We start from the raw sequence: 12,505 nt of genomic DNA on the forward strand, positions 1-12,505 counted from the left end.
TCCGGGGCAGGGATCGAACTCATGCTGAAGTGACTTAGGCTTCTTAGTGCTGTGCTTTAACCTGCTGCACCACCAGGGAGGGCCCCCAATGTGTTTTTATATTGATGTTAATTTCATATCATATATGTATTCAATTCTTGGTAAATATTTATTGTGCATCTTAATTATAGTTCATTAAATGTAGTTTACTAGAACTGTATGACATCTTTAAGAGGAAGGATACATTTACCAAACTATATGAATAAATGCTGAAGTGAATGGTGTGATCAAGCATAGAGGTATTCAAAGGATAAGCTTGGAAAATGAAAGTTGGAATGATTTCATAAACAAACAAAGGGGCCTCTTGAAAGAGATGGAACTCTAGCTATAGTCAAATGACAGGGGAAGTGATAAGGATGGATGACAAGACGACACCTTGGGGACGGGGGTAGTGGAGAGCATGAACGATGCTCCAGAATTGAGCATAAGGTTGGCATGGTTGTATTAGTTATCAATATATCTATGTAACTTATTACTCCAAAACATGGTGGCTTAAAACAACATTTTTTTTATTATTATTTTTTTAATCTCACACAACAGCGGTGGGTCGGGGATCCAAGAGTGTCTATTGGTTATGGCTCAGGGACTCTTCATGAGATTTTGGTCAAGATGGATTTGCTTCTAAGGTAGTTTCCTCACAAACTTGGCAGGTTAGTGATAGTTACTGGCAGGAGCCTTGGTTCCTCTTGATGTGGACCTCCTATTGGGCTCTTTTTGTGTCCTCCTGAGAGTGAAACTTTAAGAGAAAATTTAACACTGTTGTGATATCTGTTATGACCTAGTCACACATTTGTTTCTTCAGCCATATTGCATTCCTTTGCAAGTCACAAAGTCCAACCCACATTCCAGTGGAAGGGAATTAGTCTCTACCTTTTCAAAAGAGGTGTGAACAAAACACACGTGCATATTTTAAAATGTGATCCTGTGACTTAGCTAAAGTTCTAGGGAGTAGTGAAATCCTTTACTAGATGGGCTAGGGTCCTTACAGAAAATTTGGAACTTCAGGCTGAAAAGTTAGGACAGTGGAGAGACAGAGAAATGGTATTTGGATCTTGAGGCTTTGAAATGAAGATACTAGTAGTGATGTGAGGTGAATTGGACACAGAAAAGCTGGTTCTGAAAATTGTAATAATCCAGGCACAGATTGTGTAGGGACTGGGTTAGAATGGAAGTGAAGGGAAAGGACATGAGCAAGAGTCTATTCTAAGAAATTACTGTTAAGATTTAATGCCTAGTGTTTGAGGTTTCTAGCCCAGGTGATTAGAAATATAAAGTTCACAGCAGTATGGGAGTGGGGTAAATAAAAGAGCTGATCAGAGAGCAGGACCCGGAGGTCTTTTTCTAGACATTGATTACTCTGAAATTATGTCAGTATGACATCGAAATTACAGAAAACTAGACAGTAGAATAATCAGTAGACCTGGAATTAACAGCTTCATACGAGGCTCTCAGTTTTTCTGTCTTCTGTTTTTATCAACAAAAACTAAAACAGAGTGACAAAAAACAAAGCAGTGCCTTCAGTGCAAATTTGTGCCACATTAAATGTGAGTCACTCACTTGAACAAATCGTACAGTGTTCCAGTTCAGCACCCTATTATAGTTGAAGAGATTTTATTGCTAAAAGTGAAATACCAGTTTAAAAATAGCAGATGGGATCCTTTTGGAGAAGTAATGTAATCTTTCCAGGTATATTCAGTATAGGTTCATGTTATCCATCTTCAAGTTTCTCAAAATTCTTTTCTTTATTTCTGATAGGTTTCTTATTACTTTAGCTTTTTTACTCAGGTCTCTTATCTCTTCTACCTTTCTATTGAAGTCAAATTTATACACTATGAACTTGTTCCATTTAAATATTACTATTTTCTACCTTTACGTTAACAAAATTATTGACTCTCAAAATTATTGATTCAACCCAATACTACCTGAATTTTCTATTCTACATCTTGAATTTTCTCTATATTGTCCTTTCCAGGTATTTGATTAAATTTGAATTTTTTTTTTTTTTTAAAGATTTATTTATTTATTTGTACAGAACTGGGGTACAGGCCAGAGATGCGGAGGGTGAGAGAATTCACCAGAGACAGAGCGGGGAGCAGAACAGGCAGATCAACGAAGTACACTGCTGAGGGGAGCAGCGGGCGAGTCAGGAGAGGTCTGCCTCGCCATGTGGTCACCTCCGGGGCAGGCGGGAATCGAACTCATGAGGAAGTGGCTTTAGATTCTCAGTGCTGTGCTTTAACCCGCTGCGCCACCAGGGAGGGCCAAATTTGAATTTTTTTAACCTTAGTATTCCCTTCAAACTATTGTTCTACTTCTTCCTGTCCTCAAAATTACCCTTGTTTTGTAGATTTCCATTCATACTCAGTTCAGCATACCTGGCTCTGGCTTTTCTGTTGTATTAATTGAAAGCAGCCTCTCAAATTCATCAGTTACCGAGTCATCTCTCCAACAGTTTTTGCTCAAGTTCCTGAAGTATTGAACTCTGTTGAGTCTTCTCTGAAAGTGTTATATACTTTATTTTTCTTGGTTCTCTTTCTACTTGTTGTTTTTCTACATTCCTTAAAAAGTGTTCTGTTAACATTGTAGAGGCTAAAAATCATAGGGAGGAAATACCATAGTTTTGGATATGGGCAGGAAAGTTGGGCAGGGCAATTATTGAAATAATAGTGAAAATGGAGGGCAAGAGGCCTAGGTTCTAATCCTGTATCAGTCAGAATGTGCAGTAAAAGTTCATTTAATGGGAATCTAAATGTTAGGCATATGGAATCAAGAGAATCGTTCAAAGAGTGTTCTGGAGCTCCCAGTTTTAAAAACCATAGCAGTATAGTAATTGAAAAGCACTTCATATGCCTATAAATGACACTTACAAATGTCTATGATTATATGTATCTTTTCCTTTTATTTGGCAAATTAGAAAATACTTAGGTTCAATATAGTCCTATACTTGGAAATATGATGCTTTGTTTTTAGCTTATTTTAATTTTTAAGAAAAGATTTTTCCATATAGTACAATTATGTTTCTTTTAAAGTTTTAATTCATACCCATAATTTGGGGCCTAAAATAGAATACTTTGTGTTCCTTTTTAAAATGCAAATTAGCTATTAAATAGGTATAATTAGATCCTTAATTAGTACTGATTGAGAATCTTACAATGTTCTTGTGGATTTTCTGTTATTGCTTGTGTGATTTTTTTAGTTTACTAAGTCAACGAATCTTCCTTGATATATTTTCCTTGAAAGCATTTTATTTTACATACATTTTTGGAAATGGGATTATCAAGTATTTATACTGCATTCAGTATTGAAGATATGACTTCAAATTATTTAGCTTTCAAAAAAAATTGTACACATTTTGAGACTCAGCATTTTTACTTGAGTTAACCTCACCTCAAAACTTCTATTTCATTTATCATACATTTTGTTTTAGCCTTTATATTATATTCTTTTATATACTGGAAAGATAATGCCATTCCTTTTTTGGGTTAGTTAACAGCTAAGCATAAACTCTTGAAGTCTCAAGACCTATTCCAGAAACTAAGTATCTTTCCCTAATTGTAATTGCAAATATTTTAGTCTGCCTGTTTCCTGAATGTAATTTATTTAGAAACTTTAATTCTGAATTTAACTTGTTTTACAAATACTGTGTCTTCAGCATGAATTTTAAGTTCTTTGTCTCATTTATTTCATGGAAGAAGACATTTGAAATTTGAAGGAGAATGTTCTAAAAGTAAAGTTTAGCTTATGCTAGTTTGTAATATACATTCTATATATGTTGGTGATGATGATGATGGTGGTGGTAACTAATGATAACCACAAAAATTGCTGTTATGAGTCTCCCTTTAAATGAATCTTAAGTGAGGAAAATAATTGTATGCTGAATCTTTTGGGAAAGACATTTAAAAGTGTCTGATAGTCTTTTTTTGTACTTTATAAGTTCACCATAAATATTCATTACTTACTTTTTTGATAGACAGGAGTCACAAAAGCACTTAGCTAACTATAGGGTGTTAGAATTATTGGTGGAGATATACTGTACTAGTTTTCCATTGGTGTTACAAAGAAACAGTAAATTATATTAGCGTATTGAATATTCCTGTTTCAGTAAAGAAATGAGCACTACCTCAATTATAAGGAAAAAAAGATAAAATTAATGTGAATTCAATGACAACTTATTATTTTCCACAGTTAAAAATTAGGAGATATCTATTCATTTATAGTTGTCTAGTATTATAACCATTGTAGTCAACAATTATTAACTGTTAGTTCTTACTTTCTTTAGTCACTTTTCTAAGCATCATATTGGCTTAAGCTCATAAAGTCTGAGATAAAAACTCATGAATTTTGGATTCTGAAGCTATTGATTACATAATCTTGGGCAAGTTGCTTAACTTCTTGAAGCCTTGATTTCTTTTTAAAGTAGATGTAATAGTAGTAATCACTTAAATGGATTGTGTGGAAAGTTAAATAACGCCTTCATATCATTACTATCACCAGTTATCATCTGATATTATTGAACCTTTTGTACATGTCAGATGCTGTATATACATACCTTACTATTAGTACACCTACTTCACACACAAGGAAGAACCTCAGATAATTTAAATTTTCAAATCACTTAGGATTTTTTCCATTGCTAATAGCAGCAAACTTGACAACTAGTGGCTTAAAACATAGAGAGAAACTTGTTTTTCTTGCATAAGAATTGTGGCTGTTGTTGACTTGGAGTTGCTTTAGCATCTTAAAAGTACCATCACTGACTTCTCGCTTCTTGCAACTGGGTGTAAGATTCTCTCTCCTCTGTGGTAAGAAAGGAAGAAGGCATTGAATCCTAAACAGACAACCAGGCAGTGTCATCAAGAGGTGACAGAAGAGAACAGGGAGGGCATGGTCACTTTCACTGTCCTTTTTTTTTTAAGATTTATTTATACATACAGAACTGGGGTACAGGCTAGAGGTGCAGGGGTGTGAGAGGATTCCCCAGAGACAGAGTGGGGAGCAGAACAGGCAAACTGATGAAGTACACTGCTGAGCAGTGGGTGTGCCAGGAGAGGTCTGCAGTATCATGTGGATCACCTCCAGGGCGGGACCAAACTCATACTGAAGTGGCTTTAGCTTCTTAGTGCTGCGCTTTAACCTGCTGCGCCACTAGGGAGGGCCCTACTGTCTTTTTTTTTTTTTTAATCAAGAAAACAGAAACCCTTCCAGACTTTGGTCTATGTTTCCCAGTCAGACCTGAGTACAGTGGCCCCTCCTACATAGAGAGAAGGCTCTGAAAACAAACTTTCAATCTTTTCTTCGTGGAGTGCTTCTAGGGAGAAAAGAACATGGAATTACTCTACTGCCTCTTTGCCTTCGTTCCAACAATTATCCACGTCTCTCACTCCAAAAATCTGTTTCTCCAATTCTGTCTCTTAATTCTGATACCCACATTATCGGCATGCAATGTTTTGTTTGAACGTTGATGCAACATCTATGTAGGTATACTTTCTCTTCTTGAATTTTTTTTTTCATAATAAAATCTGTTTACCTTTCTAGGTTGGCTGAATTTTGAAGGTGTAGATTGTCTCATCCTATCTTGTAATGAAATATAAAACAAAATTAGTGACCGAATAATTTTTAGTTAAAAATGTTTACTAAGATATATTTCAGGAATTTTCTGATAGTATTTTCAGCTTTTGTTAGTAAAGAAACATTAATATGATAATTAAGGTAACAAGTTTTCCTTCTTTCTGTTCTAATTATTATTTTTTAACTCATAGTAAATAAGTGTGTTCTGTGCTCATTTCCAAAGGGGTGGCAATCCACTGATTTTACTTTCTAGAAAATACAATTACATCATAAATCCTTGAAGCCATATTTTTGTTTTTTCAGAGATTGGATGAGTGTGGGTAAAATTAAGGTCAGAATTCCCAAAATTGATTGGGTTGATGGATGCACAGCTCTTTTTGGTGATTATTCTTAAAGTCATTGAAATGCTTACTTTAAATGGGTGAGTTGGATGATAGGTGAATTTATATTTCCTTTTTTTTTTTTTAAAGATTTATTTCTTTATGCATACAAAACTGGGGTACAGGCCAGAGATGCGGAGTGTGAGAGGATTCACCAGGGACAGAGTGGGGAGCAGAACAGGCAGATCAACGAAGTACACTGCTGAGGGGAGCAGCGGGCGGGTCAGGAGAGGTCTGCCACGCCATGTGGTCACCTCCGGGGCAGGTGGGGATCAAACTCCTTACGGAAGTGGCTTAAGCTTGTTAGTGCAGTGCTTTAACCCGCCACACCACCAGGGAGGGCCATATTTCCATTTTTTTTTTTTAAAGAACTTTTCAGTTGTAAGAATGGCAACATAAATCAAGAGATTCAGTTTCTTTCTGTTTTGTGAATTTGAGGCCGTTGTGCACCAGTTTTTGTCCTCAGTTCCATTGTCCCGTTGATGTTTTCAGGGCCTTCCCAACTCTAAAATCTCTGATTTTAATTTGGGGGAAATGAACTGATTATAACTGTCAACAAATATGCAGACACACTGATTGCTCTTGTTCAATGGTTCCCCACATTGCAGGCATGTTTATTTAGTAGAACTAACTCTGCTGCTCTCCCGCTCCCTTATCATGGCTTCTGAAGGAAAGTCCATTGTTTGTTTATATTAAAGGCAGCATTTTCCCAAAGTTACTATGCAGTACAGTTCACCTCGTTTCTTAGCCCAAACAATACAAGTGGTGCCACTGAGTCTACTGTCAAATAGTTTCAGTTACTGCGTTGTAAAACACAAAACTCAGGAGAAGTAACTGCAGTGTTCCTCAGAGTATTTCAGCAAATAACCACAGACTTTATTTATAGCAATGTATGTTTTGGATTTATAACATTTTATCTGTTATAGACATAGTATATTATTTGCTTGGTTACTTTATAATTGTGATAGTTTTGTGCCACCCACTGTAGGTTGTTCTGCAGTGGTTATTCTAACCACAAATTAAGGAGTTATTTTTCTGTGGTTCAGTTATACACAAGGATTATATTGCAAGAGTTGCTGGAGCCGAAATTCTATAAACAGCTTTTTGGGGGATGAAATTTTTGTCTAACAGGCTGAATACATAACTTGGTACTCAAAACAGATGACCAAAACTTATTGATCATAAAATTCTAAATTGTGCTCTAAAATGTCAGATAGGGAATTTACCAAGTGCTCTCTATGTTATTTGACAGCAACCTTTTTAATAGGACAGAACTGTAGGAATTTTCATACATTAGAGATTGTTTATATTTTGGGAGTCCTGGACTGTTTGAGAATGCAGTGAAAGTACATTGTCTAGGAAAATTTACACACACGCACTTACGTATGTATACATGCACACTTTGCATGTAATATTAAGAGTGTTCACAGACTCCCCCTACCTACTAACCTTCAGGGTTATATGAACATAAGTTTAAAACCTATGACCTGAGGCCTCCATGGTGGCCTAGGGGTTAAGTCTTGGTGCTATCACCGCTTTGGCCTGAGTTTAATCCCTGGCCAGGGAGGTGACCCACATGGCACAGCAGATCTCTCCTGTCTCGCCTGCTGCTCTCCTCAGCAGTGTATTTCAGTAGATCTGCCTGTTCTGCTCACCACTCTGTCTTTGGTGAATCCTCTCACCTCTTCCCCAACCCCATGCCTTTGGCCTACACCCTAGCTCTTATATGCATAAAGAAATAAAACAAATCTTAAGAGTAAAAAAAGATTTTAAAACCCATGATCTGAAGACATGGGAATGAGAGCGGTTTTTTTTGTTCGTTTGTTTGTTTGTTTGTTTAAGATTTATTTATGCATACTGAACTGGGATACAGGCCAGAGGTATAGGGGCAGTGAGAGGATTCCCCAGAGATAGAGGGGAGCAGAACAGGCAGATCAACGAAGTACACTGCTGAGGGGAGCAGTGGGCGAGACAGGAGAGGTGCCATGTGGGTCATCTCCTTGGCCAGGGATCCAACCCATACTAAAGTGGCTGCGGCTAGCTTCATAGTGCTGTGCTTACCCTTGTGCCACCAGGGAGGACCCAGGAGTGAGAGAGATTTTAACTTACAGAATCTTAGTAAGTGTTTTCTAATTCCTCTGAGGAATAAGTAGAGACAGGAAAAGGAATGGCAAGGACAAGATTTTGCTGTAAAATGGAAATTATCAAAGCTAGTACAAATGCAGTGGTGATAATTTGGAGGTGGAGCTGTATATTCATTATGACAGCATATAAAATATACTGAACTTATTGGAACATAGAGGTTCTTCCCATGATAAATGCCATACTCCCAGTTCTTTTGTTTACTTCTATATACAAGCTTGTATAATAGTAGGGGCCAGGTAAATATTTACAGAATAATTAATGGATCTAGGAGAAATGTGCTCTTTGAAATGTGCCAGCTCTTTGACCAGATTTCTCTGTATCTTGTTTCTCCCCTTCCTTAAAATTTTACCAGCAAAGTAAGAAAAAAATAAAAATGTATCCAGTAACGGTCCAGAAGTTCACTTTACTTCTGAGCATAAGTTTACTTCTCCTGTTTACTTTTTTCATTTTAAATACCATATTTTCTTTGTGACAGGTGACTTTTATACTCCATGTTATGCTGTTTTCATGTACTGTTTCTGCTGACAATAATGTCATTCACTAGGGATGCAGAAACAATTTGGAAATCTTGGACATCTATTGGAATGTCAAAGAAGGAAGGAAATATTGAGCCTAGTTCTGAGGCATTTTATTTAAATATATAGAGAAAGAACCAAAAATAGAAATTTTTTTATATGAACGTTTTGACTTTTTCTCTATGCACTTAAATAAATGTAAACTGATTCCTAAAGAAAGATTAGACATTCCCCAAGTAGAGAAAAGAAGGTAAGTATATGGGTACCCAGCCTTATGAAAGGCTTGCATGCTGTGAGAAGGATAGTGAGGTACAGTTGCAGGAGTGACACTAGAAAGAGGTAGGTTGGAATCAAATTGTAAATTGCTGTTCCTTTCAAGGGGTCTGGACTTTATATCACAGAGCCGTCCCATAAAATAAGGTCAAAGATTGATGCTAGACTGTAACCTAAGAATCCAGTGGGGCGTTGGTTGAAAAGGTAGAGTTCTAAGCCCCACTCTAGGAAATTCCAAATCAGAAAGTCTAGGATGAGAGCCAGGAATTTAGGTTGTTCTGATATAGCTTGGGAGCTCTGCTGTATAATCTGTGCGTAATTAGTAGAGAAGGGGAATGACACAGACAAGATTGTTGCTTTAATTGGCTATTATTAAAATGAGTGTAAAATATATTGGAGAGTTATAGGCAAGATCAATTAGGATGTTATTCTAAAAATTCAGACAAGTTAAAATAAGAATTTATGACTAATATTGTTGATGGATGAAGGAGACAGATTAAAAAGATTTCAAAGTGTATATACATATATATACACACATATATATACATACACATATATACACACACATATATATACATATATATGTATGTGTGTATATATATACACACACATACATATATATGTATATGTGTGTATATATATATATATGGAGATAGAGGTGAGAGAAAAGATTACATTGGACTGTACAGGGCTGAGCAAAGGGTAGATAATCATGCTTTCCCTGAAAGGTGAACAGAATCGTTTTTGCAATCCTTTTACTTATTTTAACCTGTATAGTCAGGATCATATAAATAGTATGTGCTAAATTATGTGAGTTGAGACCAAACATATTGTTTGTATAGTAAATAGAAACTCAAAACTATTTAGTAAAGTCTCCAGGGAGAAGAGCCTGTCAGTAGTGGCTCTGGCCTATGCAAATGTAAAAGGGTAACAAAAAGAATTGGCGCGTCTCTGTTCACATGTGGCCCATTAACTCTTGGGGCAATGCTAGACCATATATCTGTCTGCTTTTGAGGAAATCTGCCCTCTTCTTCTTTGTCTGAGGCCAAATGATGTCCTATCTCCCTACCCAAGGCCTTAGGCAGCACCTCAGACATAAATATCCACTTGGATACCCACCCACCCACCCAGCAAAAGCAATGGTGAAAATTCCATCAGAATGTGTGTTGCCTATCTATAACATTTATTACTTCTTTGTGCCAAGTGCCTTTTGCATTTACCAGCAAATAAGACATCTGTAGCAACCCTGGCCACCCAAGCAGCGGTCTTTAGGCAGCTCTGGTGAAATCATATGACCTTCTACTTGAATAGGTCATTGTAGGTAACTGAACCATATTGGATCCAACCCACTGGAATTTGGAATTGGAAACAAGAGAAAGATGTTAAGTCTCTTCCCATGTGGGGCTTTGGCATGTAAATTCAAGGACTTTGAACAGCTGTCTATTCTTCAGTAAACCCTGCATACTGAAGAATATAGAAAGCCAGTTCAGAGAAAGAAAAATTATGTAACAAGAGGTGAGAATCATGAGAGATTACTACCCATCTCTCCTGACTTCGTAGTTTTTGAGTCCAGCCCTTCCTGAAGTTACCTGTATGCAAGGTTTCTTAAAGCACCCATGCATCTTTATAATGTCTTCGTTTTCTCTCTTTTTCATCTTAAGCGAGTTTAGGTTAATTTCTATTTCTGAGAGCCAGCAGTGAGGATCCACACATGATACTTCCTGCTTCACTTTCTTGGCTGTTGTCAAAGATATGCTTCCAAGATGTGTTATCTGTTATACCAGGCCTGTTGGTTCAAGAGTATTTTTTGATCTTTAGACAACATACTTGTGTTGAATGATTAGATATACAGATCAGGCCTTCTTATTTTCAGTTCAGTTTAGACATTTGGATTGAACATATCACTGTTTCCCACTCAAAAGTGCTAATTCTGATAATGTTCGATCCAACCTAAATAAACAAAGAAATAAAATACCATTGAAAATTTTGAAAGAAGCTCAATTTTTATAAAACTTGGCTTCAGTGTTCTGTTTACTCTTTGAATTCCAGCTTTATTTTTGTTTTCTGTCTTTCTATAATCCTAAATTGCCAGCTCTATGATTCAATTAAAGAAAATGCCAGTTTGTACATTTTAGCCACTATGTTTATTTCTTTTCAGCAGAAGCTCTGTCCATTTACTTACTCTGAAATATTGCTGGATGTGGAACTCTCCTACCTTTATTTCTAATTTAATTAAAATCAAATCATAAATATTTGTATATGCTTACAAGTTTAGATTTTGAATAAATTAGTCTCATGGAGTGAACTTTTAAGTGTTAATTTTAAGTTAAAAGTTCCTTAATCTTGTCCTGTGGGGCAAGATGGAGTTAGTGCAGGTGCTAAAGCACGTTACTGGCCACAGCGCTCTTAGCAGCTATCTTCAAGTTTTCTTTAGGGCAAATGATGTGAGGGTCGGCACACTGGTGGGTGAAGACAAATATGGAAACAAGGACTATGAAGACAACAAGCAGTTCTTTGGCTGTCACCAGTGGGTTATGTAGACTACCAAAATGAATGGCAAAAACACATTGTGGGAGGTGGATGGAAGCATGGTGCCCCCTGAATGACACCGTTGGCTTCACTGTCTGACTGATGATCCTCCAACAAAACCACCTACTCCTCTTAAATTCATCTGGACAAACCATAAATTCAACATGAGTGGCACTCCACAACAATGTACCTTATTCAACCACTAGAAAGAAGATTCATGAGTGGGTCCCACCTTCAACACCTTACAAATAAAGGCAGAAACAATATGAACATGTAAAATATGGAACTTTTCATGTAACTGCACTTTTACTGATTGTTAAGTCAATTAAAATTGTTGATTATGCAGTGAAAAAAAAAAAAGTTCCTTAATCTTTTTGGTAGTGATTCCACTGGCCAATACCGTCGAGAGATTTAAATACAGGGAAGTATTCTGAAAGTTATTGAAACAGTGAAAACCATTTTTTTCCCTTTTGAAATACTTCTCTGCCTAAAACATCTAACCTCAAGTCAGTTATTTCTCATTAATTTCTTGATATCTGAGAATCATTGCATGTATAACTAACATCTAAGATTAAATTAATAATTTTGGTTGTGTGATCATGAAGGTATGAAAGCACTTAAATGTTGAACTTTTTGACTCCTACTAAGTAAATGTGGTCATCAGCTGCATATACTTAAAAAAGGATTATATACCATAAACATGCTTTAATTCATGGTATATTATCATTTATGAGGTTACTATAATGATATGGTTTGATTCTATGCCAGAACCTTCTAAGAAAATGACTTCTTTTACTAAAGGTATGAATAAGGATAGTACTGTCTAGCAAGTTGTTATAACTGCTTTCATACTGTAATGTTTCTGAGCACGAGCTTGAAAGTCATACTACTTAAGTGAGCTACTTAATGCTCTGTCCTTCAGTTTCTTCACTGCAAGAGTAACAGTACCTTAGATAAATCACTTAGAATATATGACCCCCAGAACAGGCAAGCAGTTAATGTTTGCTCTTGTTCTCCTCCCTCTTCCTTATTAGATTATTATACCCAGGACTTGGG

The 12,505-nt window shown here is 36.4% G+C and overlaps 1 protein-coding gene and 1 pseudogene across 1 annotated transcript in view; both read left to right on the forward strand.

Annotated features, from left to right (window-relative positions):
• MRPS28 (mitochondrial ribosomal protein S28) overlaps window positions 1–12,505 on the forward strand; it is a 76,368-nt gene that overhangs the window by 23,015 nt on the left and 40,848 nt on the right. The window lies entirely within an intron of this gene.
• On the forward strand, window positions 11,281–11,728 carry LOC101621716 (annotated as a pseudogene).

This window comes from Condylura cristata, unplaced genomic scaffold (assembly GCF_000260355.1).
Source record: "Condylura cristata isolate star-nosed mole 26May11 unplaced genomic scaffold, ConCri1.0 scaffold00009, whole genome shotgun sequence".
Lineage (NCBI taxonomy): Eukaryota > Metazoa > Chordata > Mammalia > Eulipotyphla > Talpidae > Condylura > Condylura cristata.